General features: G+C 39.7%; 1 long non-coding RNA gene across 1 annotated transcript in view; it reads left to right on the forward strand.

Annotated features, from left to right (window-relative positions):
* The window catches only part of LOC115032123, a 14,912-nt gene extending 4,762 nt beyond the window's left edge, over positions 1 to 10,150 (forward strand). Inside the window, exons 2-3 of the long non-coding RNA XR_003837756.1 lie at positions 380 to 506; positions 10,064 to 10,150. This is a non-coding gene — a long non-coding RNA (uncharacterized LOC115032123). The remainder of the gene's footprint in view (positions 1 to 379; positions 507 to 10,063) is intronic.
* Positions 10,151 to 27,691: the final 17,541 nt, after the last annotated feature.

Consider the following 27,691-nt stretch of genomic DNA (forward strand, 5'->3'; position numbering starts at 1 on the left):
CTGCAGAAGAACCCTATTGTGTGTGGTGTCCTCATTCGCGGGCGAATCAGCGAACACTCACACTAAAGTACTGCCAGTTGCTGAGAAATGTGTACCAGCTTAGTGTTACTGAGCCAGTGCTATAGTTAAATGAAGTGGCCACAGAGTGATGGCCTATTTTCTTTTTCTTTTTTTAGCTTGGAAGCAAAGATAATTGTAGTTTTCGGAAGTACTAATGATTTTTATTGAAGTAAATGAGGGAAGGGGGCCGGCCGCTCGGAAGATACTCTTTAAAACGCCTGGCAAGTGGTAAAGTCGTTATGCATTCACCCTGCCTCGCACTTTTATTCCAGAATTAGTCTGTGAAATGATGAACTGTCACTTCCTAAATCTTCTGCAGATGTTGCTGTTGCTGGAGAAATGTCACTGGGAAAGATAAAGGACCATTATTCTAAAGAGTGTTTCAGGCTGACTGAATCAGGTCTGAGACATTATTGAAATGGGAAGATAAACTCAACTACTTTCAGGTAAAATAAAACTTAATTTAAAAAGGAAACAAGTAGTCCCTTCTGAATCCTGGGCAAATGTCACTGACTCAGTTTCAATGGTATTTTATCCGTTAAGAGGGAACAGACAGACAGGATGAGGCTCTGAGTTCATCCCTGGAGCTCTACAGCTGAGGTCTCCTTCCCCTGAGATCTCTCCCCTGATAGCAGCAGCTGAAGGGGAGGTCATTAACATTTTGGGAACACTGCAAACTGACAGTGTGTAATGTTATGACATTTCATCTCAGGACATTTCATCTCTTTTAATCATTGTTTATGTTGCCGATACTTCACAGTTATTTGCTTTCACATAAAAATGGAATACTTCGGTCATGTCGTGAACAAGGCTGATTTATTATTCATTGCAATTGCTGGCAGATCATTTTGCTCTTCTTTTTCATTTTCTCTTCATTTTCCTCTAAGTCCCTCCCTCCTTTATTCTCCTTGTCTTTGATTTTTTGCTTTCATTTCTGCTCTTTTTAGAAACATTTTGATTTTGTCTCTTTGATGATAGTCTCCCTGGTCAGTTAGTGGCTTGCTTTGTCATTCCATTTTCTTAGGAAAGTCCAAATGGAGAGTGTGGAAGAAAGACCATTTCATCTGAAATAACTGTTCATGGGCCCATTGCCCTAGGTTAGAAAGTCATCACACATGGCTTAGCTGTGTATGTTAGTCTTTCTCCTGTCTTCTGTCTCCCCTTATTTACGACACCATTTTAAGTGTCTCTTACCTGTTTCCCTGTTTTCTTTTCCATTTCCTATTTGATACTGGCTACTTTGTAATACTATCAAGCTACTTATGATTCTCTCTCCCCCTCTGGAAATATTATAATAAGTGCATAACTGAGTAGTGATTATTTTACATTACACAAATAACATTTGATTATCTCTGAAGGATGACATTTTTATCTTTGAGATTTATTAATAAATGCTGTCTGAACATATGCCTACATACCAGGGAAGGCATCAGATTTTGTGAGCCACCTTGTGCATTGTTTGGAATTGAACTCAGGGCCGCTGGAAGTGTTCTTAGGTACTTAGACATCTCTCTAGCCCCTGAAGGGTGTCTTAGGATAATGTGTAAGTAATACACGCTGAGAAGAAATCATATTTCCAGTTTTGAATTGCAATTTTGTTCCAGAGGATCCCTGCGATTGCTCCCCTTGTGTTGCTAGGAAGAGGTACTGAAGCAGTGGGCTGCAGCCCCAAGCAGTCAATAGATCGCAAGGGTGAAAGACTGATAACTGAGAGTGTGCCCTGTTACTAAGATGTGGTCCTCAGGGTACCACATGTATGAAGTACAATGCTTTCTTTATACTGATTTCAGTTTAGGTTATGTGGGATGTAACCTGTAGGTAAGTACTCCAAGCATAAGAAAGTTATAAATTTCAGTCTATCCACTAGATATGGTTTTCTTTGGTTTTTAAAAAATAGACATAATTTCTTTTACAAATTTCTTGATTTAACAATAGGCCAAAATTATCTCAGTGTAGGACATAGTTTCTCAAACTTAACTAGGCTGACTTTTAAGTCTGGTTAATTATTTGGAGGGAACTATCCTTTACATTGTAGAATTATCAGTTATAGAATTATACAAATCTTCGCTTTCTGTCTACTAGACCCAATCTTCTATTCCTGGGTAATAATTGTGTCTTCAGATATCTCTAAATGCCTCCTGTACAGAGAGGTAATGCCTCTGTAGGGGGGACCTGTTGTGATGCCCTCTGTTTGCAGACTGTGCTCTGTCTTCTGGGAGCTCCTCAGGCTCTGAGCAGTCAGCAGAGAGGAAAGACGGGGATGATCTATACTTGAAGTCCTTCTGCATCAACACTGAGACTTAGGCCCTGGTTCATCCACCGTGATCAGACCCATGACCTTCATCAGTAATCTCTGCCATCTCTCGGGTACAACCTTCAGCTCCTTATTTTTGGCAGGAAGGTGCTCTGTGAGGAGGCCTCAGCTTTGTGTCCATCCCAATCCTTGGAAACCCTGTTGAACTATAGGTCCATTGGGATCTCCCTGGTTCTGAGCTTTTCCCTGGCAAGGGCTCAGCTCTGCCTCAGATTCCAGACTGTCCTGGGAAGACCTTTCTAAAGGACACTGAGCTCAGGCGCTTGTCTTTCTTCTGAGCCCTGCTTTCCCTACAACTCTCCTGGTTCTCCTGGTTCCCATAGTCTCAACCTTTTTTTATGAATTGCAAAGACAAGGAGACAGACTCTTTCTTTCTTTCTTTCTTTCTTTTCTTTCTTTCTTTCTTTCTTTCTTTCTTTCTTTCTTTCTTTCTTTCTTCCTTTCTTTNTTTCTTTCTTTCTTTCTTTCTTCCTTCTTTCCTTCCTTCCTTCCTTCCTTCCTTCCTTCCTTCCTTTCTTTCTTTCTTTCTTTCTTTCTTTTTATTTATTAGGTATTTTCTCCATTTACATTTCCAATGCTATCCCAAAAGTCCCCTATACCCTCCCACTGCACTACCCACCCACTCCCATTTCTTGGCCCTAATGTTCCCCTGTACTGAGGCATATAAAGTTTGCAAGACCAATGGGCCCCTCTTTCCACTGATGGATGACTAGGCCATCTTCTGATACATATGCAGTTAGAGACAGGAGCTCCTGGAATACTGGTTAGTTCATATTGTTCCACCTATAGGTTTGCAGACCCCTCTAGCTCCTTGGGTACTTTCTCTAGCTCCTCCATTGGGGGCCCTGTGATCCATCCAATAGCTGACTGTGAGTATCCACTTCTGTGTTTGCTAGGCCCCAGCATAGCCTACCAAGAGACAGCTATATCTGGGTCCTTTCAGCAAAATCTTGCTAGTGTATGCAATGGTGTCAGCGTTTGGAAGCTGATTATGGGATGGATCCCTGGATATGGCAATCACTAGATGGTCCATCCTTTTGTCTCAGCTCCAAACTTTGTCTCTGTAACTCTTTCCATGGGTGTTTTGTTTCCAATTCTAAGAAGGGGTAAAGTGTCCACACTTTGGTCTTTGTTCTTGAGTTTCATGTGTTTTACGAATTGTATCTTGTATCTCGGGTATTCTAAGTTTCTGGGCTAATATCCACTTATCAGTGAGTACATATCATGTGAGTTCTTTTCTGATTGGGTTACCTCACTCAGGATGATGCCCTTGAGGTCCATCCATTTGCCTAGGAATTTCATAAATACATTCTTTTTAATAGCTGAGTAGTACTCCATTGTGTAAATGTACCACATTTTCTGTATCCATTCCTCTGTGGAGGGGCATCTGGGTTCTTTCTAGCTTCTGGCTATTATAAATAAGGCTGCTATGAACATAGTGGAGCATGTATCCTTCTACCAGTTGGAACATCTTCTGGATATATGCCCAGGAGAGGTATTGCTGGATCCTCTGGTAGTACTATGTCCAATTTTCTGAGGAACCGCCACATTGATTTCCAGAGTGGTTGTATAAGCTTGTAATCCCACCAACAATGGAGGAGTGTTCCTCTTTCTCCACATCCTCGCCAGAATCTGCTGTCACCTGAATTTTTGATCTTCTGCTTGTGGACGTTGTACATCGTGGTGCGGAGCCTAGTGCGCACCACGATGTACAACGTCCACAAGCAGATCACAATTGCTCTGTAGTAAAGCTTTAGGTCAGGCATGGTGATTCCACCAGAGGTTCTTTTATCCTTGAGAAGAGTTTTTGCTATCCTAGGTTTTTTATTATTCCAGATGAATACTGGTGTGGAATAGGCTAGTGAGTTGAGGAAACAGCCCCAATACATCTGGCTGCAGTGTGTGGTCTTTTATAGCCCCCAACTTGTCCTCTATCAGCTTTATTTTGTACATGCTTTGTTGGTTACGTGATGCCCAGATAAGGAAAGGCTTCAAGTTTCCCTTGGTAAGCTGGCTTCTTCCACGTGTTATCTGGACACATTCTTTTTAAAGTTACTACTATTCTGTCATAACTCTCGAGAGCTGTGGTCCTCAAAACAATTTTTCAGGACATATATATATATATATATCACATATATTACACACACACACACACATATATATACACACATACATATATACATATATACACATATGCGTACATATTTTAAGGATGTGGTGAAAGATTGGTAGAATAAATTAATTGGAAGTTGGTGTGAATTTGTGAGCACTGAGAACCAACAGTGTCAAATATATATAAAAGAAAACCAGAGCATAGAGTTCCATTACTGACAGATGTAAACAATCTGTCTAAATGGAGCTTATCCTTATATTGTAGCTGGGGTTGGAATGAGTGTTTTTGCCCCCATTACTTCTTTCTATTTTGGAATTCACCGCCCCCCTCTATTTCACCTGTAGAGAATGAGACAGAGGTGTTTCCCATGGCTTAGCTTACATTTCCACTCTGCAGTGACCTTCCTCTTGGCAACCGTACACTGGTTAGATCACACCTAACATGGTCTCCATGGCTTTTCTGTACAAAAGGACAGGTGATTCTCCAGAACTGTAGAACATGGAAAGGTGGGTGGGATGGCTGGAGCTTGGCTGATGGTAGAAGAAAGAAGTAAAAATACAATTTCTTTTCTCCCTATCTCAGCTTCCAACCATGGCCACTGAATACACAGAAGGTCAGTTACACCAATATAGAAAAAAAATCATGTTTTAAAATTCAGCTGTTATATAAATACTAAGGCATACCTTGACAGAGACAGGTTTCTGTCTTGAGCTCACACAGGGCTCATGCATGCTATCATAGCTCCTATGAGTTTACATCAGCCCCTGCCTTGCTTCATTCAGGATATGTTGTCCTCATACAGGATAACTTTATTTCAAGTCTTTTTATGTATGTGCATATATATATATATATATATATATATATATATATATATGTATATGTAATATGTATGATTTTGTATATTTGCCTATATATAAGAAAGTATTTATGGAAACAGAATAACTTTTAGAAAACTCTTCAGTGTTATTTATCTCCCAAATAAAACTGATTTACGATGCATTTTCTTAACTAAAAGCCTAAAACACTTAATATCCACTATGAAAAAAATATTTTGACAAAACATGGATCACTTAACTATATTTCTAAAAACATTGCTATTAAAAAATACATGCTAAGTCCATTCCAAATATATATATATATATATGTATGTATGTATTAGAAATAGTGAGGCCAATGTCCATGAGGGTGACACTGTGACCTGGGACACAAGCTTCTGTGTCTTGAGAACCAAGCTAAGCAAGAGGACTATATTTAGACACTTGTCAAATCAGGGCTGAGGCAGCGATTAACCAAATAATGTTTGACTAAGACTGGATGATCAGTTCTTTAAATTTTTAATTATAGTATAAGTTAAAATGAATTTGGGCTAAATTAAAAGATTTAATTAATGTGACTACCTACTTATAAGTCAATTTGTAATATGTCATAAAAACACAAGTATAATATATATATTTAAGAAATACATATGTATATATGTACATACACACATTGTTATAAGCAGAGAAAAGTTTTTTTTTAACAAACTCATTTTAAAAAACAACCTGTTTCAGTTAAGCTCTGGCAGTGCTTCTCAGGAGACATTCTTCCTGTCAGCATGCACTTCTTGGCTTAAGCAAGTGTCTGGGTTTGGTGGCTGCATATGGGATGGATACCTGTGGGGAACTGCAGGCTGGTCTCCAGTAGAGCTGAGGTCTGAACCCTGATGGTCATAATTCACCTATATGACACGGTAGGCATTCCCTCATGCTCCTGAAATTCTGGCCTCTGCCTGTGGTACCACCTCCCACAGCCCCCACAAGAAAAGCATGGTCAGTAGTCATGTAAGCAATGGCCCAAGCTTCTGACCTTCAGGCTAAACTTGTCCTCAGTTACCTAGCAACAGTGAAGACCATAAAAAGGGGTACTCAGTCCCCACCTTGCTCTCTTACTCCTTTGTTCCTCTACCTCTCCCTCCTCTCACTTCTCTCTCCTCCTCCCTTCCTCTTCCTCTTCCTCTTCCTCTTCCTCTTCCTCTTCCTCTTCCTCTTCCTCTTCCTCTTCCTCTTCCTTCCTCTCTCTCTCTCTCTCTCTCTCTCTCTCTCTCTCTCTCTCTTTCTCTTTCGCTTTCTCTGTCTCTCTCTCTGTCTCTCTCTNCTTTCTCTGTCTCTCTCTCTGTCTCTCTCTTTCTTCTTCTTCTTCTTCTTCTTCTTCTTCTTCTTCTTCTTCTTCTTCTTCTTCTTCTTCTCTCTCTCTCTCTCTCTCTCTCTCTCTCTCTCTCCTACCTTCTCTCTTTCTCCCTGCCATTTCTATAATAAAGATCTTCAACCATAGAGTCTCTGCTCTGCTCCTTCAAGTTCCACTGTGCACTCTGGTCAGTGTTGGGAACTCCTTCCCCTATTCCCTCTCTCCCATAACCCTGGTAGCTTTAGCAAAGTAGCTCCGGGGGGTTTCTCCAGGCAGAGCTGCCCCTTGGCCAACCCCTGAAGAGTGGGATAGAGGAAATGCCCACCCAGGGATAGGGTAGGTAGCAGCCCTCCCATGCTTGACTGACCAGAGAATAGGGAAACTCTGGCAGGGCATGGGCATAATTTTCCTTCCGTTCTTCCCCAGGACCCCCAGGGCTCCCGCCCCTATATTTTGTTCCCAAAAGATCCCCAGGTGGGGAAGTCTCTGGATGGCCTTTCCTTCAGTTTCTGTTCCACTCTTTGTCCCTGTATTCCTTTATACAGGAGCAATTCTGGGTTAAAATTTTGAGAAGGGTGAGTGGCCCCATCCCTCAACTTGGGGCCATGTCTAACCTCTGGATATGGTCTCTACAGGTTCTCTCTCCCCTTTGTTGACCCCCCAGAGCACCAAGAAACTAAACAACCAACCAAAGAATACACACGGAGGACATGGCTCTAGCCACATATGTAGCAAAGGATGGCTTTGTTTTACACCAAAGGGAGGGGAGGCCCTTGGTTCTGTGAAGGCTTGATTCCCCAGCATAAGGGAATGCCAGGGCAGTGGGACAGGAGTGGGTGAGTGGGTTGGGGAGCACCCTCCTGGAGGCAGGGGGAGTGGTGAAATGGGGGTTTTTCTGAGGGGAAACTGGCAAGGGGATACATTTGAAATTTAAACTAACAAATTAACCAATAAAAAAATTAAAAAAAAACAAAAAACAACCTGTTGTATATCCAGCCTACCTAGTCTTTAGAATCCTAAGTCTTCTAGTTTATATCAAAATCATGTCTTTAGAAATACATATTTTGGATTAAATATTGCTTATGCTGTTAAAATGTAATCTAAGCAACAGTCTCACTTTCTTCTGCCAAGTGATATAAAATCTTTGGAAAGTATCTCTGAAGTGACTCAAGACCAGAGAGACAGATCATATACCCCTCCCCCATCTGGGGCTCCTAGTATATGGAGTATGTGAGTAGGTGGACTGAGCAGAGGGTTATGAATACGAAGAGACCCTGTCTTAGTCCGGGTAGAAACTATTGCTGTGAAGAGACACCATGACCATAGAAATTTTAATAAGGAAAGCATTTAACTGAGGCTGGCTTAAAGTTTCAGAGGTTTGGTCCATTATCTTCCTGGCCTACAGGGTAGTGGTATGCAAGCATACATGCACATGGTGCTGAAGAGGGTACTCAGGGTTCTACATCTGCATCAGCAGGCAGCATGAAGAGAACATGACAATGGGCCTGACTTGAGCATCTAAAACCTCAAAGCCCCCATCCAGTGACATACTTCTCCCAATAAGACCATGTCTGCTCCAACAAGGCCACACCTCCTAATAGTGCCACTCCCTATAAACATAGCATTTTCATTCAAACCATCACAGACCATAAAGTGGGGGATAGCGAATGTAAAAATAAGTGATGAGGAAACACAGGATGGGGAGAGGATGTACAAAGGACACAGAGGCCAGGAAAGAGGAAAAGTGACTAGGCGAGGAGTTATAGCAGACATCAGGAGTAGCAGGGATGGGAGAGATGAGAGAGAAGAACCTCCAGAAACATTGCTTGACAATGCCATTGTACACCTAATGCCTGTGTGCTAATTTTCTTAAAGCTAGCCAGCTCATGCAGGCTTCACTCTTCATAAGAGTCATTGTCTGTTGCTGCTTCTGTCCCTCCTGATGTCAGTCTCCAGCTTCTTCAGCCTTACAAAATGAACCAGACCAGGGAGTTTCCAGAACTTCAGCCTCAGAGTAGGACCTCATCCCTAATTCCCCTTTAAGAGCCCTCTGGCTTCTTAGATTGTATAGCTACCAAACATTGTATAGCAACATTGTCTATTGCGAGCAGACAACTATTTGGGGGTTATCCAGTCGTCTATGTTAATAAGCCAATCTAGGAAATCAGCAATATATAATGTTCCTTTTTCTCTAGATCAGTGGTATCCTGTGACCCTTTCACAGATATCCTATATATCAGATATTTACATTACAATTCATAACAGCAGCAAAATTACAGTTTTGAGATGGCAACAAAAATGTTATGGTTGGGGAATCACTACAATACGAGGAACTGTATTAAAGCGTTGCAACATTAGGAAGGTTGGGACCTACTGCGCTGGAGAATCCCGACTAGCACTGCTCAGTAGGATTTTGAGGCCCTTAGGGACTCACAGGAAAACAGGACTTGGATGATCGTAGACTTCCACACCAGATGTCCTATAGGTGGGACTCCTGTGAGAGAGGTGGGAATCCAGCATGACTTAGGGAATCTTATTTGTGGTCTCTGTGTTATGGTTTGTTCTGTGTTAATGAGCTAAAGTTTTCTTGACCTTCTGGTGCACTTTCAGTCAATTAACCATTTGTCTTTATAAAGCCCTAGTTAGCTCTTCCCAATTCTGCAACATATACCTAGTGCCATAATCTCTTGTAAAGCTCTAAGTAATACATTAAGTGATATTGTGTTTCTTAGCTTTTCGACTGAACATTCTATCTAGGATCTAGTAAGTCTAACATGACATTTTCTTTGTTTCAAAATCACATTTCTCTGATTACTAATGGTTTAAACATCTGTTTACATATTTTTGTGAAGTCTTTGGGTTTATTTAGCTGCAAATTGACCCAAACATCTTTTTCTATATTTAAAAGTTGGGATTTCCATTTCATAAGAGTGTATTTTGTGTACAGTCTGGATGATTGTTCCCCTGTCATTTTAGACATATGAAATGTCTCTGACATATTTCTGCTAATTTTACCCTCAAAAATATTTCCTAATTTTGGTGGGACTGAATCTAATAACTGATGTTTTGTGAGAATCATTTGAAAGTTATTCCCTATCCCTAAGGCATAATATCTTCACTCTTTATGAGTCTTCTTGATTTATTTCTTTAATATTTCTACATTCCATTTTGGCATGTAATAATGGTGTGGGTTTTCCCATTTATGAGCAGCTTTCCTATCATCCTTTGCTAAGCAGGATGATGAGTATCACCATCTTTGTTATGAATTAAATTCTGAGATATGGCTATTTCACAGATCTCATGGTATGCAAGTCATTTTGTTTCTTTTTAAATTAATATCAGACAATTTTTAATACCACAGTCTTGTGGTTACTCTTAACAGGTGTTAGGCTAAGTATCTATATCCTTTACAGAGCATGTCGATATTCCTTGGAGTTATAATTCAAGACTGCTTTGAGACAAACAAATGTGGGTTATTTCCAAGATCACAGCCCAGTTTATGGCAGGTGAGTAGATTAATGGAGATAGAAATAGCAGACACATTTAGTCTATTGCGCTTCATAGCATGGCACTGACATTTGGTAAAATTAACATTAAATTATTAAAGGCACTTTAGTTTTTGGGTTATAAGTTTTTAAACCATATTATTGAGAAAGTGCTATCTTCTAGAAATTCTAGAATGCACTACAGTAATTAATGAATTTAAAGTTTGATGAAAGTGTTGTATAGGTTAACAAGCAACTGAATTGGGAGAAAGGCTGATGAACATGGAAATTGAACAATACAGGCCAATGTTTATGTGATCAGAATTCCAAAGTGGTGAATTTATACCCCTATCTGTGGGCTAGCACCAGGTAAAAATATCCAAACATTATAACAGCATTACACTGGCTGGAAGTGAGGAGAAATGTGCAAAAAGGTCCTTGTGTTGTCAGTTTTCATGTTCCTATTGAGCCAACTGAAGGCAGCAATCGCCAAACCTTTAACCAGGCAGGGGCTTCCCATGCTAATCATTGGATTATTTTTGGTATCTTTTTTTGTTCATCCATGCAGGCCCATGCTTCCATGGTACATCCATCTCTCTGAACCTCTCTTCACTCTGAGTGTTGCCCGAACCTTGAATCAGCCCCTGTTCTAATAAGCTCTGTTAAATTTAGTTTACTTAAAATATTAAAAATGAATGGATTTGGGGACAAAGAGAAAGTACAAGATAAGGGAAAAGAAGGAGGAGGAGGGGAGGAGGAGGGGAAGGGGAAGAGGAAGGGAAAGGGGAAACAAATATGCTGAGAAACACTGTAAAGTGGCATGGATCATCTAAGTATAAGCTTTGAAAAGAGACACATAATGTGATACTACTCAGAAAACAAGGGGGAAACAATAAATCTATCAGACTAAACTACGTAGACTTCTTGACTTTTGACCTACCAAACCACCATTTCTTTCTGTTCTAGCTATATATAACACCAGACAACATGGTCAGAAAAGCTTCAGCATGAATGCCATATATTAAAGGCAGCCTCAAACCCACCAGGAGAATGGACACCTTCAGAATGCTGCAGAAAAGAGTAAAAATATAAAAATTAAAATACGAGAAAAATCCCAGGAACAAACAAAACAATCTAGGTCATCAGATTCTATAATTGCACCTTGGACATTTTATGTGGCAGTTGCTACTTCCTATTGCTAGGCGTAAGGTGATGTAAGCTCTGTTCTTCATTTCTTAAACATTTCCCAACATATCTGAGTAGGCTTTACTATTATAATCATTTTATTTGTACCATCTGGGACAAAATTTCTATTCCTGCCAGAATTTTGTTACTCATTTGTTCTGTGGCATCAATAGCTGTTTTCCCAACATCTAGAATAATGCTCTACACATTAGAAATAAATCAGAAACAAGCCCAAGAATCCTTGATCACTAATTACTTGAAATTTTTATAATACCTTAAGGGTCAAAAGTTCTTGAAGAGCACAAGGTAGTTCTCATATGGATGTATAAATGGATATGTAGGAAGAAATTGCTAGAGAAGAAATCTAGGCCCTCATTCACATCTCTAATAGTAATAGCTTCTTCAGAAGAGCACACCATCGAAAACCACCAAGTGGTCCCATCCCAGAAGCAGCAGGTCACTGGGCCACCTTACAAATGGAATGTTTACCTAAGGGTGGTACATCCACCCACTGATTAGGAACAGCCAGAGACATTTTGGCATGATGGTGCCTAACAGACACATTCAACTCTCTCTCTTCTTTTGGAGAATTAAAGGCAAATAATACAAGGAAAGTGTAATGAAGGATGCTCCTAAAAATGGCCCTGAAGTTCAGCAAAGGAGACTGAGATCATGACCCTCCCTGTGCGTACAGGAAGATAGTGAGTATTTCCTAGTTCAAATGTGAAGCAAACGGCAAAGCATCGTCTTGTCAATATGAGATTCTCTTCAGAGTCTTTCAGTTAAAAGCATTCTAACTCAGGGAAGAACAGGTAAACGGTAAGCAGTGGCAGACAGTTGCCCCTCCAAAGGGCACTTGAGCTACAGGACACAGCGTATAAATGCTGCAGTCATAAGAAAACTCTGCGAATACAAGTTCCCAGAAGAATGCTAAGTCCTCCACTTCAGTGACTAAGAAGGGGTTGGAATATTGCAGATCCAAAGCCTCGTGACATTCATCTGGGGCCATTTTATGTGCCTAAACACTATCTATGCCTTGCCCACCTCTATGTCTGATCTAAGGTCCCGTGTCTAAAAGATAAACTTTTTGAATGCATTATTTTAACAATGATCTAGCCTAGCCAGAATGATAAGCATCCCACCAAAGAACATGGAGGCTATAACTGATGGGTCTGTAGTTTCTAGGAACATATGTGAGCTGTGAGGTAGTCCTTTTTTTTTAATTAGATATTTTCTTCATTTACATTTCAAGTGATTTCCCCAAAGTCCCCTATACCCTCCCCCCCGGCCCTGCTCCTCCTTGGTGAAGAAATAAGCAGAAGACGTTAAGACTAAAGAAAAGCAGAGATAACGAGTAGGAGGAACTAAGAGAGAGCCAAATTACCAAACGGACACAGGGATTACCTAAATAAGATAGCATCTGGATAAACAACACCAACTTTAGATTTTAAGTGAACTCCAATTCCCTAATTCCATGCCTATCTCTTCCAGACCCTGCAGTTTGTTTAGGAAGAACCCTACCCACCTCATTTTCATCCATCTATTTACAAAAACCTCTATCTGAGGTTCTAGCTCATACACATAGAGGACTGTAGCTTCTGGCTCCGAGCTTGCTGTTATTTTTATCACACCAGAAATGCTGAGCAAATTAAATCTTCATTTTCTTGTAATTTATTCTTATTCCAAGATTGTATAATGAAAGTTTACAAACTAATTTTTGATATTTTTTACCAAAATTTTATAAATGTCTAATTTTTCTTTTCTGTTATAAGTGTGAATTTTAATTGCAACAGGAACTAATCTAAGGGACAATCGCAAATCTACCAAAATGTTGTCACAGGTGCTTTTTTGAAACAAATAATCTGATCTTTAAATGGAGAAGTGTTTTTTTGTTTTGTTTTGTTTTGTTTTGTTTTGTTTTGTTTTGTTTTGTTTTAAGTTTGCAGATAATAGTGAGAGACATGTCAGAGAGATCTGTGATTTCCTTCTTCCTAAAGCTAAATCCTTGATCAAACTCTCAACCTGAGTCACTCAGAAAGCAAATCATGGAGGGAGAGTCTGCTTGGCAGGGAAAGAAGTCAGAAGATAAAGCAGTAACAGGCGAGGAAGGAAACCGCAGGCATAAGGACAGGGACAGAGCAGGTGGCTCCTAGACACATTCTTTTGGATGCATTCATAAAGGGGTGTTTAGTATGGGAGGAATGTAAGGGTGCCATTTATCTTGATTGTGTCCCAAAGCCCTTCACAGAATATTTTCTTGAAGACGCTTTTACAAAAAGTGAGCTCAAATTGCCTTGAAAATTGGCTGATGAACAACAGGCAAGCAAATGTACCTCTTTCTAAAACAGCTCCTGAAATGACAAAGGGATTTCTGTCCTTTCTTTTTCAGTCTTCATACATTCTCAAAACCTACCTGAAAGTAATTTTTCTTCTCACAGCTACAAAGTAATTTAAACTTACAACATGTTCCGCACGGAGTTTGGTACTCTGGGTTGCAATGGCCATATTGCAAGCCAAAATCAAGGACTTCTTTCTGTGCTTGTAGTCTGACATATTGGGATTCTTCGCTTCTCTGTACTATATGGAAATTACAGGACCGATTTTTAAATACGGGTAATTCTAGAAGATTTGTATGATGATTTGTACATGCCTATGGAGTGGCATGATTAGAAGGTGTTGGAGTAATTGTGTCACTGTGGGAGTGAGCTATAAGACCATCATCCTAGCTGCCTGTAAGCTTTGCTTCCACTAGTAGCCTTCAGATGAAGATACAGAATTCTCAGCTCTACCTGCACCATGCCTGCCTGGATGGTGCCATGCTCCCACCTTGATAATGATGGACTGAACCTCTGAATCTGTAAGCCAGCCCCAAGTGAATGTTGTCTTTATAAGACTTGCATTGGTCATGGTGTCTGTTCACAGCAGTAAAGGTCTAACTAAGACAATTTGAGAGATTTTTTTTTTTTAAGCTATGAGATACAGACTTCCATTTATCAAGGATGTTAGTGTCCTATAGGGAGGGAGCTGAGTGAGATGCACAGGTGCCATAACATGTAACAGTGTGAGGAACTGGAGAGGAGAGCTTGTGTGTCATCACTCCCAGCTGGCCTCCTTCTCCTCTTTCCTCCTTAATCTGTCGTCATATCATAACCTTAGGAAAGCATAACATTGGAATTGTGTTACATCTTTAACACTCTTCAGAGGTTTCCCATTGCAATTTGAAAACAATTCAGAAATTTTCTTATGTTGCCCATCTTCACTGACCACCACTGAGGCATTTGGCTACCATCAAAACTCTGCTTTAAGGATGGAAAGAATGAAAGACTGATAAGTGGGTATATACACAGTTAAACCTGACTATATAATATTAACTGCCGAGTTCTGTTATTTTTTAATTGTACCTGGAAATTCCTATTTTCATATACTCATAGGAATGTGAATCAAAATGGTTATACAGTATGAAATTTAAAATATCAGGCTGTGGGCTGGCAAGATGGCTCTTTGGTTAAGGGCACCTGTTCCTAAGCTTGACAACCTGAGTTCAACACCAAGACCCACCTAGTAGAAGGGAAAATCCTAGTCCTGCAAGTTATCTGTGATCTCCACACATGTGTCATGGTATATGTTCATGCATGCATATTCACATACACAGAAAACAAAGCAATGAAGTATAATAAAAAGTAAAATTTCAGGCTGTGCTTTTAGGAAATGAATCAGATTATGTCGAACCAAGAATGCATTTGTTTTCACCACATCTTATGTTCTGGGCTAGTCCATAGGACTCTGCAAATTGTATTGTCTGACTGTTCAAAAGATGCCTAAGAATTTCCTCATACATTAGAAATATGTATTAGGACCTTGAAGGTAAGATATAGGCTTTATGCATTTCAAACATAGAAACAAATCCATACTTATTGGTGTAATAAAACTCAAAAATAATTGTATGTTAAACATGTTCTTAGTTTGGAGTGATTTCAGTTCACAAACTAATAGATTAATAAATCAATATAAGTCAACTATCTTTAAAAGTCAATTGTCAAATGACTCCTATTTATTTTAACAGAAGCTGTATTTGTATGCAGTCGTTCATTTTTTAAATAAGACTCAAGCATATTCTTTGCATAAGCATCTACCAATAAAAGGTCAAATTTCTTTTATCATATTCATCAGAAGGCTAAATGTCTATATTTTTGAGAGAAAAGTGAGAAATTAGAAATATATCTTACACCATGTAAGGATCAAACTTACTGGGATTTTTTATTTATTTATTTATTTTTTGCCTTTTTCTTTCCCTTACACTTGAAGGCTGTTGTATGTAAAACTAGTAAGGTTTTTAAGTCTTTTGTAAGGAAGCTTATTTAGTAAGGGGTGAAAGCGAAATTTATCTGCAGGCATGAAGATAGGCTTAAAATGCAGTTTAGACATGACATTGATTTAGAAAAATGGCAACAGTAAGTTCTCCTCTAGGGTCTATGACCTCATCAGCTATGGATAGTTGGCTAGGTTTACAGTACCAGACACGAATCTTCTCTTATTATTTGAGCCTTAAATCCAATTAGACAGCTGTTGGTAATACCAAGATAAAAGTACTACTATTGCATCATTGAGATAACTTAACTGGGCCAAGCAACATGCCAACATGGACAGGGAACAAACATGGCACAAGGTCTCACTTCTAGATGAAGAGGGACAGGCAACCAATGGCTGTTGAGATTGTGGTGGAAAGAATGTCAGTTTTCTCCAGGGACAAGCTGTCTTATAGATTATCCAATCTTGAGTTTTCAGCTCCAAACATGTGTATATATGAGCAATACTATATGGACTCAGTAGGATATATATATATATATATATATATATATATATATATATATTAAAAGAAGCCATAAATTTGAAAGGTGGTAGAAGAAGATGTGAGTGAAGGTAGAGGGAAGAAGGGAGAAATGGAATGGTATAAATATTATTCTTACATGAAAATGTCAAAGAAAATTAAATTTAAAAGTTCCTCCAACAGGAACCAAGGAGCAGCCTGAGACAGGGGTCTTCTGGTTTCCATCTGCACCCAGAGGTGATCCTTTGCTACAGGCATTTTTGTTTCATGGATCTTTGGACACAGTAATTAAAATAAAAAAAACATAACTTTGGCCCTCAGCAGTACCTTTGGTACAAGAGTCTCATTGTAGTATTTCAAACTATGAAAATTATTTCTGCCGGAAATGGTAGCACATGCTTTTAATCCCAACACCACAGTGGTAGAGGTGTGTGGATCAGATTGGTGTAGGTAGCAAGTTAGAGGAAAGCCAGTGCTACACAGTGAGAACCTATGTCAATAAAAAAATTATATAAATGTAAATAGATAAATATTCCCATGTGATTAATTCTTGTAGTTACTTACTAAGTCTGAGGTTTTATAAATTTTAATTCATTACTTATTCTCTTTTACTAATTTCTAAGCGTTTATATCTCTTTGTGTTACTCCCTTGTATTTGAACGGAAATGTTCAGTTATATTTTTAAATTATTTAAAATAAAAGGTTTTAAATCTCTCCACACACAGAGTTGATATATTTTATTAACTTTCTAAAGTGACGTTATATGCCTTTCTTCTGCCTACGATGTAGATCAGCTGTGTAGAAACAGAGCTTGAACATGAGATTGCACAGGCAGAAGCACCGTTGGGAGGTTTGAACTACTCACGGAAGGCCACACTTAGACTGCCGTTGTAAATCTCTTGGTACCTTACCCCACCACTCCATTTACTCTGTATCTGTTCTAGGGAGACTTGAGTAATTTCAAGAGACTGGACTGCCTGCAGGCCCTATGCTCTTAGTATCTCTCCTTTACAGGAAAAGCCTTACTCACTCCCGGATTGGTTAGAAGCAGCAACATCTTGATCTTCCTTGCTTATCTTCGATATCAAAACCCCGATTGGTTTGTCTTTCAATATTATGACCAGGATTCCCAATGCCAATGCTTTCCTTTACTGTTTGACGCAATATGCTTAGGTATAAATACTTAATTAGCTCAGCCTTTTCCAGTTAAGCCTAACATTGAATAAAATCCTGAACGTTAAGGTTTAATCAGCCGCAGATTCCTACAGTACACCAAGAATGGCAGCTGAAATAGGAACTATTGGAAATGTCTGAGTCCTTCCGCTGATCTGGGCATGTCAAGCACATTCCAGCCGGGTTCCTCATGAGCATGCGTGAATGTGTGGTCAGCTGGCAGGCTGGCTGTACTACAATGTCCTGAGGTAGGACCACTCCATTCTTTGTGTCTCTTGTATTTGTGGAGTGAGTTAGATGGTCAGATTAGCGTGTTCTCACGACGAAGCCAGGCATCCAAGAGAGAAAGTTCTAGACTCTTCCTTGTCAGTTTTCAAGTCAAGACTCAAGGTTCTGCATTTGCAACGGTCTGTCAGGTGCTGACGGTCACGAGGGGACAAATCTGCTATTGTAGTAGAGAAATAAGTCTTACTTGCATGATGAGGCTACTCAAGAAAGATTTCTGTGAAATATTGTCAAATATATTTCAGACCATATTATATTGATTACATGCCTTACTAATACAATGTAAGTAAAGCACATTTTAAAACATATCTGCTAACATGATTTGGTTAAAAACATATTGAACCACTGGGCTGGCCAGGGAACTCAGTGGTTATGACCACTTGAAGCTCTTGCAGAGGACCAAGGTTTGTGCCCCAGCACACTTGTCTCTAAGTGCAACTCCAGAGGATCCAGTTCCCTCTTCTGGCCTCTGCAAGGTACCAGGCACACACCCAGTATACACACATATTTGTAGGAAATATACTCATGCATATAAAACAGAATAAAATAAAATACATTTTTAAAAACCTTGATTTAACCAGTCTTTTATCTGAAGCATTGAGGCATTTTCCAGATTTTCATATGAAATATAATTCTAAAGAATTAATTGAAAGACCACTCTTTGGTCTGCAGTTTATAATTTATGCTCTTTCCAAAAACAGAAAAACAACTAGTGTAACTAATAGACGCTTTGGCCATTTGTTTGAAAAGATCTTCACAAACTTAATCGAAAAACATGTACCTCACATTTGTTTTAATTTATAATTCTCTGGCTTTTAGTAAGATGGAACTCTTTCCATATATTTGTTATTTACATTCTTTTATGGATTTCCTGTGTCTTTAGCTATTGTTCTACTAGTTCATCCTTTTTTCCCAATTTTTTTTTTATTTGCTCACTATGTAGTGTTATTTATTTCCTTAGCCTTATACATTGAGTGTTGTTATTTATTTCCTTATCCTTATACATTGAGTGTGAGTGTGTGTGTGTGTGTGTGTGTGTGTGTTTTCCTTGTTCATGTATCTTTTCCCTAAAGTTCATCTTTGATCAGTTAAAAAAGTTTCTTTAGGTTTTTGTTTTGTTCTGTTTTGTTTTTGGTTTGGGCTTTTTGTTTGTTTGTTTTGTTATTTTTGTCATGAAATCTTTACAGAGTACACTTGCACTAACCTGGGAGGTTTTCCAAGTGGACTCTTGCTGTACTGGAGAGACACAGTGGTCACTCTGTGTGAACCAAGCATGCTCTACTGCAATGGACAGGTTCATACAGCTGGTCATACAGGGAGGCTTCATTTCCACCACTGTGATATTCTACAATCCATGTGGGATGTTTATGTTGTGTAGTGGGGACAAAAATACATTTTTTAATGTATATATTCATGTTATCTTCATCATTTCATAATATGATATATATTTTGGCTTTGAAAGTAATAATAAAAGACTTTATCACTTTGCCCACAATTCCTAATGTGTAAATAACAGTATTGTTTGGAGAATCAGGTGTGGTGGCAGATGCTTGAAATCAGCATTCAAGAGGTGTAGACAGAGGATCAGCAAGACAGGATCATCCTCTGCTACATAGCAAAGGTGTAGCCTGGGTGTGTGAGGCTCTATTTCCAAAGAGAAACACACAAACACACACACACACACACACCACATGCATACACACACACACACACACACACACACACACACACACACGCATACACACACACACACAGAAACAAAAGATTTTTGTATAAGGTTTTCAAAATATATACTTTTCTGTAGTAATTTTGTTTCTTTTATTGGTTTTAATCTGTTTACATTTTCTGTTTTCTGAAATGTCTTCTAATAATTCACATTTTCCTAGGAAACTGTAAACTCAATTCAGTATTTCAAAATGTATTTTCAGAGTGTTGACTCTTCAACATATTTAAGTTTGCTTTTAAATATTTATTTTTCATATTTTAAGTGTATTTTTTCATTTTTTTCTCTTAGTGTTTAAGTAGTAGTTTGTGGCTAAACTCACATTTTCAAAATTTTCACCCATCCATAGGTCATTTACTTCTATATTATTTAATCCCTTCCAATTTACATTTCCTCATTTATAAATTTGTTATTCTACCTTTATGTTTTAATTTTACCTTTCCAAGTGGTTTTCTTGTTTCTATGGTTCATAAATAGAATACCTATTTAATCTACTATATTACTATTTAATGATGTAAATACATGAAGCTATACATTTTATTTCATTGAAGCTTTCTAAGTATTCTGTTGTTTCTTTTGATTTAATTCTTTGAATTACAAATTTTCTGTGGAAGATCTTATGTTTTTAAATGGGATTTTTAGTTTCATTTCAGCATTATTAATGTTACCTTTTCTTTGTACCTTTTGGTATCTATTAGTGTTTTCCTTAAGAGCTAACATGGTGAATTTTATAAGTGATCTATCAGTATTTCATGGTAGAATACAGAGGATATATTGTTGTGTGTGTCTTGTACATTGCTGTAAAATAGATATCAACCTATATTAGCATTTTATATTATCCCAGGACTCAGTAAAACCCTTGTTTTCTTTTCGTCTAAAGCTCTGATGTGCATTTTTAGGTTGAATTGGTCCAGGTTTGGTTGCGTCTGACATGCAGACTTGCTAAGAAAGCAAGCATGCCCTCAGAGGCTCTAGATGCTTCTCAGTGGGAGCCCTGTGCATACATATCACTTCTGACATTTGGGTTGGTTTCCTCCGCTCAGCAGACCACATCTTCCTTCCTGTCTCTGGTCTGCAGTACATTGTCAGGGTCAGACACGCGATGATGCAGCAGACGCTCTGTGTGCTCTTTTAATTCTGCTGAACACTGACTGAGTTGTGGCCATTTCCTAGCTTTGTTAGACATGGCATTTTCTGAATTTTACATTGTTTTTCCTGCTTGGGGGTTTTCAAGATATTTGTCATTTGACATATTCTTTGTAAACATTTTTCTCTCCTTCTGCAGTTCTGTTGATCTCAGTCTGTGACCAGATCCTTTACCGATTTCTCTGGTAAGTCTTTGTTCCCATGTATTTTCTCTGAGGCAAGGCTTTTTCTGGCCAGTAAACAGATCTGGATTGGTCTCAAGCTTGCTCTCTTGATAGCCTGCACTATTTCCTTTCTCTGTTATAAACAGCTTCAAGCAGTCTCTTCACCTTCTTTTTTCCAATTCATTTAAACAAAGAGCTTTATGTAAATTTGACCTCCTCCTCATCCAAACAACACTGTTATGCTTGGGTCCACTGTCTCCAAGAGAGTCACTGGGCTCATCTTTTACAATGTAAGCAGACAATGTTACCTTTATCTCACACTGGATGCTTCATACCAGGTTTTCAGTCACTTGAGAATGGAGAGGACAAAAACTGAATACCCTTGTCAGCAACTGCTCAGTAACTTGATAAATCTGGAGAACAGGATCCTGTGTGAAATGTTAGAGACTACTTTTCCTAGGAACCAACCAAACATCATCTGTGGAATATCACCTAACCCCTTCTCTGGGTAATGTCTGAGGGTGTTTGCCAGAAACAGTCTGTAGATTTTGGACTTCCTGTTTCTGAGGCCCATGAGGGTCTTTACCACAGATAGCTGCCCTTGGTGCTCTTGATCTGGAGCCATGGAAACAACAGGAACTCAGTCAGTCACTCTCTCATCTTGACATCTAAGCTCCCCTCGTAGTGCGTGAGCGTGTGCTTTAAACTATAATACAGTACGATCCCAGGCTCTTTTCAGATGAGTAAATAAAGTGTGGGGACTTTAAATAAGAGAAAGAGTGTGAACACTGGTACCCAACAGCTCTTGTCTGGTATGTGCGGCTTACTTACGAGGACTGATAGGGTTGAAGGCTGGTGGTGTGAGTTCATGGAGAATTATGACCTAAGTAAGCCTTCCTCAGGATCATGCTGAATGTCCCTTCCTCAAGCCAATGCTCTGTGTCCCTTTAATTTTCCAGGACTCTGAGTTTATACAGGTGCTGGAATCTCGACACACCATTTTCTTCTTGAGACTTACATAGACAACACCAATAACCTAAAGTTATTCAGCCAGAGGGAGCAGAGAAGAGGAGAGGGTGGATCTATTCACTAAAGCGATTACCAGGCTGTGCTTAACTGAATTCTGGTTCAATGGCATAATGACTTGTTATTTTTCCCCAGCTATTCTGGGAATTTGGGGAAAACGGTATGGTCCTTTTATAACATATACTGCTGATCTCTCTCTCTCTCTCTCTCTCTCTCTCTCTCTCTCTCTCTCTCTCTCTCTTTCTCTCCTCCTAAATATATGTGATTAAGTCTCATGTGATTAAGACTCTGTGGTCTTTTTTTTTTACATTTTCTTGCTGCAGTTGGTGTTTTGTGTGGCCCAGTAAGCATCACGACTGAGGTGACTCAAGGAAGGAAATAGAACATTTCCCATAACTACACAGCCTGAGGTCAATTGCCAGGATGTTGTTGAACTTCGTGTGCAGGAAGGTGGTCTTATTTCCCTTTTATCATCTTGATACTGGTATGAAGGAGTTGTGTTCCTCCCGCTGCTTGGGATGATTTGTTTTGAAACAATGGACGCCTCCATAAAAATCTGAGTGCCTAATGTCTTCTGTTTGTAACTGCCAGGGCACAGTGTTTACACCAAAGTTTGTTTCGGTGTTAATCTGGATTGGTATTTTGAGAGAAGCACCTAGGCAGTTGGAAAAACCATACTTACAACCAAGATAGTAAGATGAAGCAAAACACACATACAAATCAATAAACATGCTCACGTAGAAGAGACATAATTTGTCCAGAAATATATATGTTTCAAATGGAAACCCATAAATAAGAACAGGTTCATGCCTACTCACACAGAATGACCAAAGCAGATAATAAATTAGAATCTAATGAGAAGATGAAAAAGGGCAACATCTTGGCAGTCTAACTGGTACAATATCTCAGTGAAATGGACTTGTTTCTAGTTCATCCTGGCAGTTGTGTCTCCTGTCTTCCTGTCTCTGAGGACCACTATGCAGCTTCAGTAACAACAGCTGCACTGTGCCTGGTCCCACCTTCTTTAAGGTGGTCATGATGAACCACTTGAGAGATGAATGCCTGATCCTAAAGACTCACTCTGGGACTTTTCTTTGTAGGAGGTGGACAGGAAGGGAGAGGAGGCAAGGCAAGGAAAGAGAAAGCCATAGATAGACCAGGATGAAACTCAGGCTCTCTAAGCTCGAAGGTTGGGCTACACTATTTTAGCAAGCTAGGTTTTCTTTCAATTCCTTTGGTGATGGTGAGGTCTCCTGTTTGGACTCTGAGTCCCAAGGCCACAATTCTTGGCTGTGTGACCCTTGGGAAGCTACTGAAGCTCTTGGATGTCAGCTGCTTAACCTATACAGGGGAGAAGTCCCATGTTGTAAAGATTTTCTAAAGTTTAAACAAGTGTAAAATGCTCATTTTAGGTCTTGTACACACATTATGCTTTGAAATGGCAGCTATTAGAACCCCATGCAGTTTTAGGAACAGAGAGCACAGAACAATAGGATTCTTGGAAAAGCATCTGAGTATTGATTTTCCTAAGCCTGTTAGAATTTTAAGCACTCTCCAAAGGCAGACAATATGGGAAAAGAGGAGGGCTCTATACCTCAACTCCTATTTAGAACAGGTTGTTTTATTTTACGGGTCGCATTTGAACTTTGTAGTTTAAAAATAGTATGAAGAAAACTCTGTGCAGAAAGAAAAGTTCTAGTATGATTTCCTAATTTTGCAAAGAAGGAACTAAGTCAGGGGACTGTTCCGCCTCTGTGTTCTTATCAATTGATTCTGAGGATGTACAGGCGGCCCATTCACCATCTCTGGGTCGATTCCCAGATACAGGCCTGCCATGAAGCAAGGCTCTGACCTGCTTTCATGACTCCAGGGACCAGAGTGACTCAAGTCACAGACAGCCTTCCCAGTCAGAATAATTTCTCAATCTATTTCTGAAGACAGCTCACAGCCAATTGAAGAAAATAAGAATGGCTCCTCTCACAGTTTACAAGACAATATGCTAAACTGTCCCTTTTGTTGATTTAAGCATAATTTAAAGAAAAGCAATTCGGAAGCACAGAAAGATGGCCTGAGATGAGTTTCTGATTTTCTTTATTGGAAGTTTCTAAGATCCTTAGTCAAGTGTGATTAGGAAAAGCAAGTCTCTTATGGTCCAGTCTAGATGTCACTTCCCCATTCAGACACTGCTGATGTGACACATCTTCTACCCAAGATTGGAATGACATTTTTCTTTTCTTCAATCAAGATTTTATTCATAACTACAGTGAAAGGTTTAGTCTCTGCATCTGCAGTTGCTCAAAGATTATATTGCAAATCAACTGATTTCTAAAGAAGCTTTGATTCTGAAAAAAAATGCCTGTTGCCAGTTCAGTAATCATAATGACATTAATAGGCTGTGTTCATTGCGCACTGCAGTGTTTCAGCTGGGTTACAGATTGACAGGAAGAAATTCACTCCCAACACACATGCTGTAAGGTCCCATTAAGTTCCTGATTTAATTTTCCATGGATGCAAACTTAATCAGAGGGGAGGTTGCCGCACAGGAGAGAGCAGATGTGGGTGTTCTGCCGTAGCTTTCTTGCCCCTCCTGCCCGCAGACTGAACAGATGTTCATAGATGCAGAGGCACTGTCCACATAACGCAGACAAAATAACCATTCTTGCTATATGTCTGCCCTTAAACACGTGGGGTTCTAATATACAGGTGAAGAACTTGTGTAACACTCCATTTCCTCCTTCGTCTCTAAGCTTGAGGTCTGCAAACTTTCATTGCCAGTTATTGAGAACACAACGAAGGCCTAGATGCCCCAGAAGCAATCTCTGCTTCCAGATTTCCAATATGGGGACCTTATTCGGCAGTGGTTTTTATTTAAATTCAGTATGTTACCAAAGTTAATGTGTAGACTTTCCATGCTAAAACACCAGTCATCAAAATGCCCATCAGTAGGGGGTGGCGGTATGTAATGTTAATCCCAGCACTCACAAAAATAAAGCAAGAAGCTTTTGCATTGGAGGTCAACCTGGGTTATGTAGTAATTTCCAGACAAGCCTGAGCTACAAGTTAGACTGATAGATATCAAAATAGGAAAAAAAGAAAAAGAGGCTGAGGATATGACACAGCTGCTAGATTACTTGCAGTGTAAGCACGAAGAACAGGGTTTGATTCTTAGCAGCAACCACATAAAAACTCATGCTGCAGGTCAGGCCTGCGGTAGTAGGGCTAAGGAACCAGAGACAGGAGAATCCCTGGGGCTTGCTGGCCAGTCAACCTAGCTGAAATCGCAAGCTTTGAGTTCAATGAGACATATTCCTTCAAATATATGGAGAACGTGACTAAAGCAGACTTCTCATATCAACCTCTGGCACAAAAACATGCTCATACAGGTGCACACACGTGAATATGTGTGTGCACACTCATTTTCATTGAAGCTCAGCACATTTTCATTGAAGCTCAAAAAATTGTGTCAACATGAGAACGGTGGGACTGATTGTGTGTGTGTGTGTTGTCTCAAATGCAATATGGCCACAGTGGGTCTCTGAGACAAGTGTTACAACCTATTCCTTTTTGGAAGAGTGGATGATGGCAGAGATGGGGCTAAGAAGGTACTTCTTTAGGAACAGACCCATGGAGCATAGGGATAGCCAAGATTCAGCATCAGTCTGGCCCACTACCCTGATATTATTATTGAAGTGACTTATTCCAAAATCAATACAGCAAGAAAATGGAGGTTGTTTTTCACGGACATTTCAACAGAGCTATGACATTGACACTGAAAAGTACCATAGACTCTCCTCTCAAACTCTTTTTTTGTTGCTGTTCTTTTTTTTATTGGGTATTTATTTCATTTACATTTCCAATGCTATGCCAAAAGTTCCCCACACGCTCCCCCACCCACTCCCCCACCCACCCACTCCCACTTCTTGACCCTGGCGTTCCCCTGTACTGAGGCATATAAAGTTTGCATGACCAATGGGCCTCTCTTTCCATTGATGGCCGACTAGGCCATCTTCTGATTCATATGCAGCTAAAGACATGAGCTCCGGGTGGGGGTAGGGGGGCGGGTACTGGTTAGTTCATATTGTTGTTCCACCTATAGGGTTGCAGATCCCTTTAGCTCCTTGGGTACTTTTTCTAGCTCCTCCATTGGGGGGCCCTGTGATCCATCCAATAGCTGACTGTGAGCATCCACTTCTGTGTTTGCTAGGCCCTGGCATTTTCTCACAAGAGACAGCTCTATCTGGGTCCTTTCAGGAAAAACTTGCTAGTGTATGCAATGGTGTCAGTGTTTGGAAGCTGATTACGGGATGAATCCCCGGATATGGCAGTCTCTAGATGGTCCATCCTTTTGTCACAGCTACAAACTTTGTCTCTGTAACTCCTTCCATGGGTGTTTTGTTCCCAATTCTAAGAAGGGGCAAAGTGTCCACACTTTGGTATTCGTTCTTCTTGAGTTTCATGTGTTTTGCAATTTGTAACTTATATCTTGGGTATTCTAAGTTTCTGGGCTAATATCCACTTATCAGTGAGTACATATTGTGTGAGTTCCTTTGTGATTGGGTTACCTCAGTCAGGATGATGCCCTCGAGGTCCATCCATTTGCCTAGGAATTTCATAAATACATTCTTTTTAATAGCTGAGTAGTACTCCAGAGTGTAAATGTACCACATTTTCTGTATCCATTCCTCTGTCGAGGGGCATCTGGGTTCTTTCCAGCTTTTGGCTATTGTAAATAAGACTGCTATGAACATAGTGGAGCATGTGTCCTTCTTACCGGTTGGAACATCTTCTGGATTTATGCCTAGGAGAGGTACTGCGGAGTCCTCCAGTAGTACTGTGTCCAATTTTCTGAGGAACCGCCAGACTGATTTCCAGAGTGGTTGTACAAGTTTGCAATCCCACCAACAATGGAGGAGTGTTCCTCTCAAACTCTTAATTGCATCAGTCAGGAACTTGAAAAAGCCAGACTCCACCTCAATGAAAAGAGGTTAATGAAGAATACTTTCAAGGTGAATAGATTCATAAAAGATTCAGACACATAGATGCAAACAACCGTACAACGATTAAGGAGGAAAATGGGGGGGGGGATAGTTATTTTGGAATTACAGAGCCTGAGCAACAAAGAGGGATTTCCTGGAGGAGCTGTAGACAGTGGAAATCGCCTCAGAACACAAATGGAGATGGAAAAATGTCCCCATTCCTCCTGCCCCCTTTCATCCACTTCCCCTTAGTACTGGAAGCATCCACAACAAATAGTGAGGGCGAGTCTAACTGCAATAGGAAAAGGTGAGTTTCATGGGTCAGTCTAACTGTGCAAGAGGAAAAGGTGAGTTTCATGAGGCACACAGAAAAGCCTTACGTGGTGAAAACGGGTCATGGGGCAGGGAAAAATTGGAGACTAGGTACACATTAATTTAGTGGGGTTTTTGCTTTATTTTATTTTAATTTTTAGTAGCTCACATCCCACCAAGGTACTCTAGCTGATGACACAGCTGAAGGAGCTGGTTAGCAAAACCAGAGGAAATACAGGCTGTTCTGTACACTGATGTTGTCACTCTCACGTCTCCAGAATTGTTGCTGGTTACTCAGTAGTAGAGTATTATTCCACCATGTTCAGGAGAGATGAGTCTCATTCTCACTTTTTTCTAATAAAAACATTAAGATTGCCTGGGAAAGAGCCATTGCTGCTCTTCCTGGTGGTTCCTCTTGATAACTTTATTCTCCCACCTAAAATTTTAAGATGATGAAAAAGAAAGTGCTAAAGATTTTAAACAAGCCTCCAGAAGCAGTATCCAAGACAACAGGAAGTTGCAGTGTACATTTATGTAAGCTGCCTTTGCTCATAGTTTTAAGAGCTGGTTAAGGAGATAGTCACTGATTGGTATGACTCACGGCCACTGATGTGAACACATTCCCTAAAGAGATGACATATCTATCATAGACTATATATTTGTTTTCCATGTGAACAGATCATTGGGATGTTATCTTCTCTGGGACTCTGGTAGATAAGAAGGGCAGGGAGACTAGGA

This window comes from Mus caroli, chromosome 10, assembly GCF_900094665.2.
Source record: "Mus caroli chromosome 10, CAROLI_EIJ_v1.1, whole genome shotgun sequence".
NCBI lineage: Eukaryota > Metazoa > Chordata > Mammalia > Rodentia > Muridae > Mus > Mus caroli.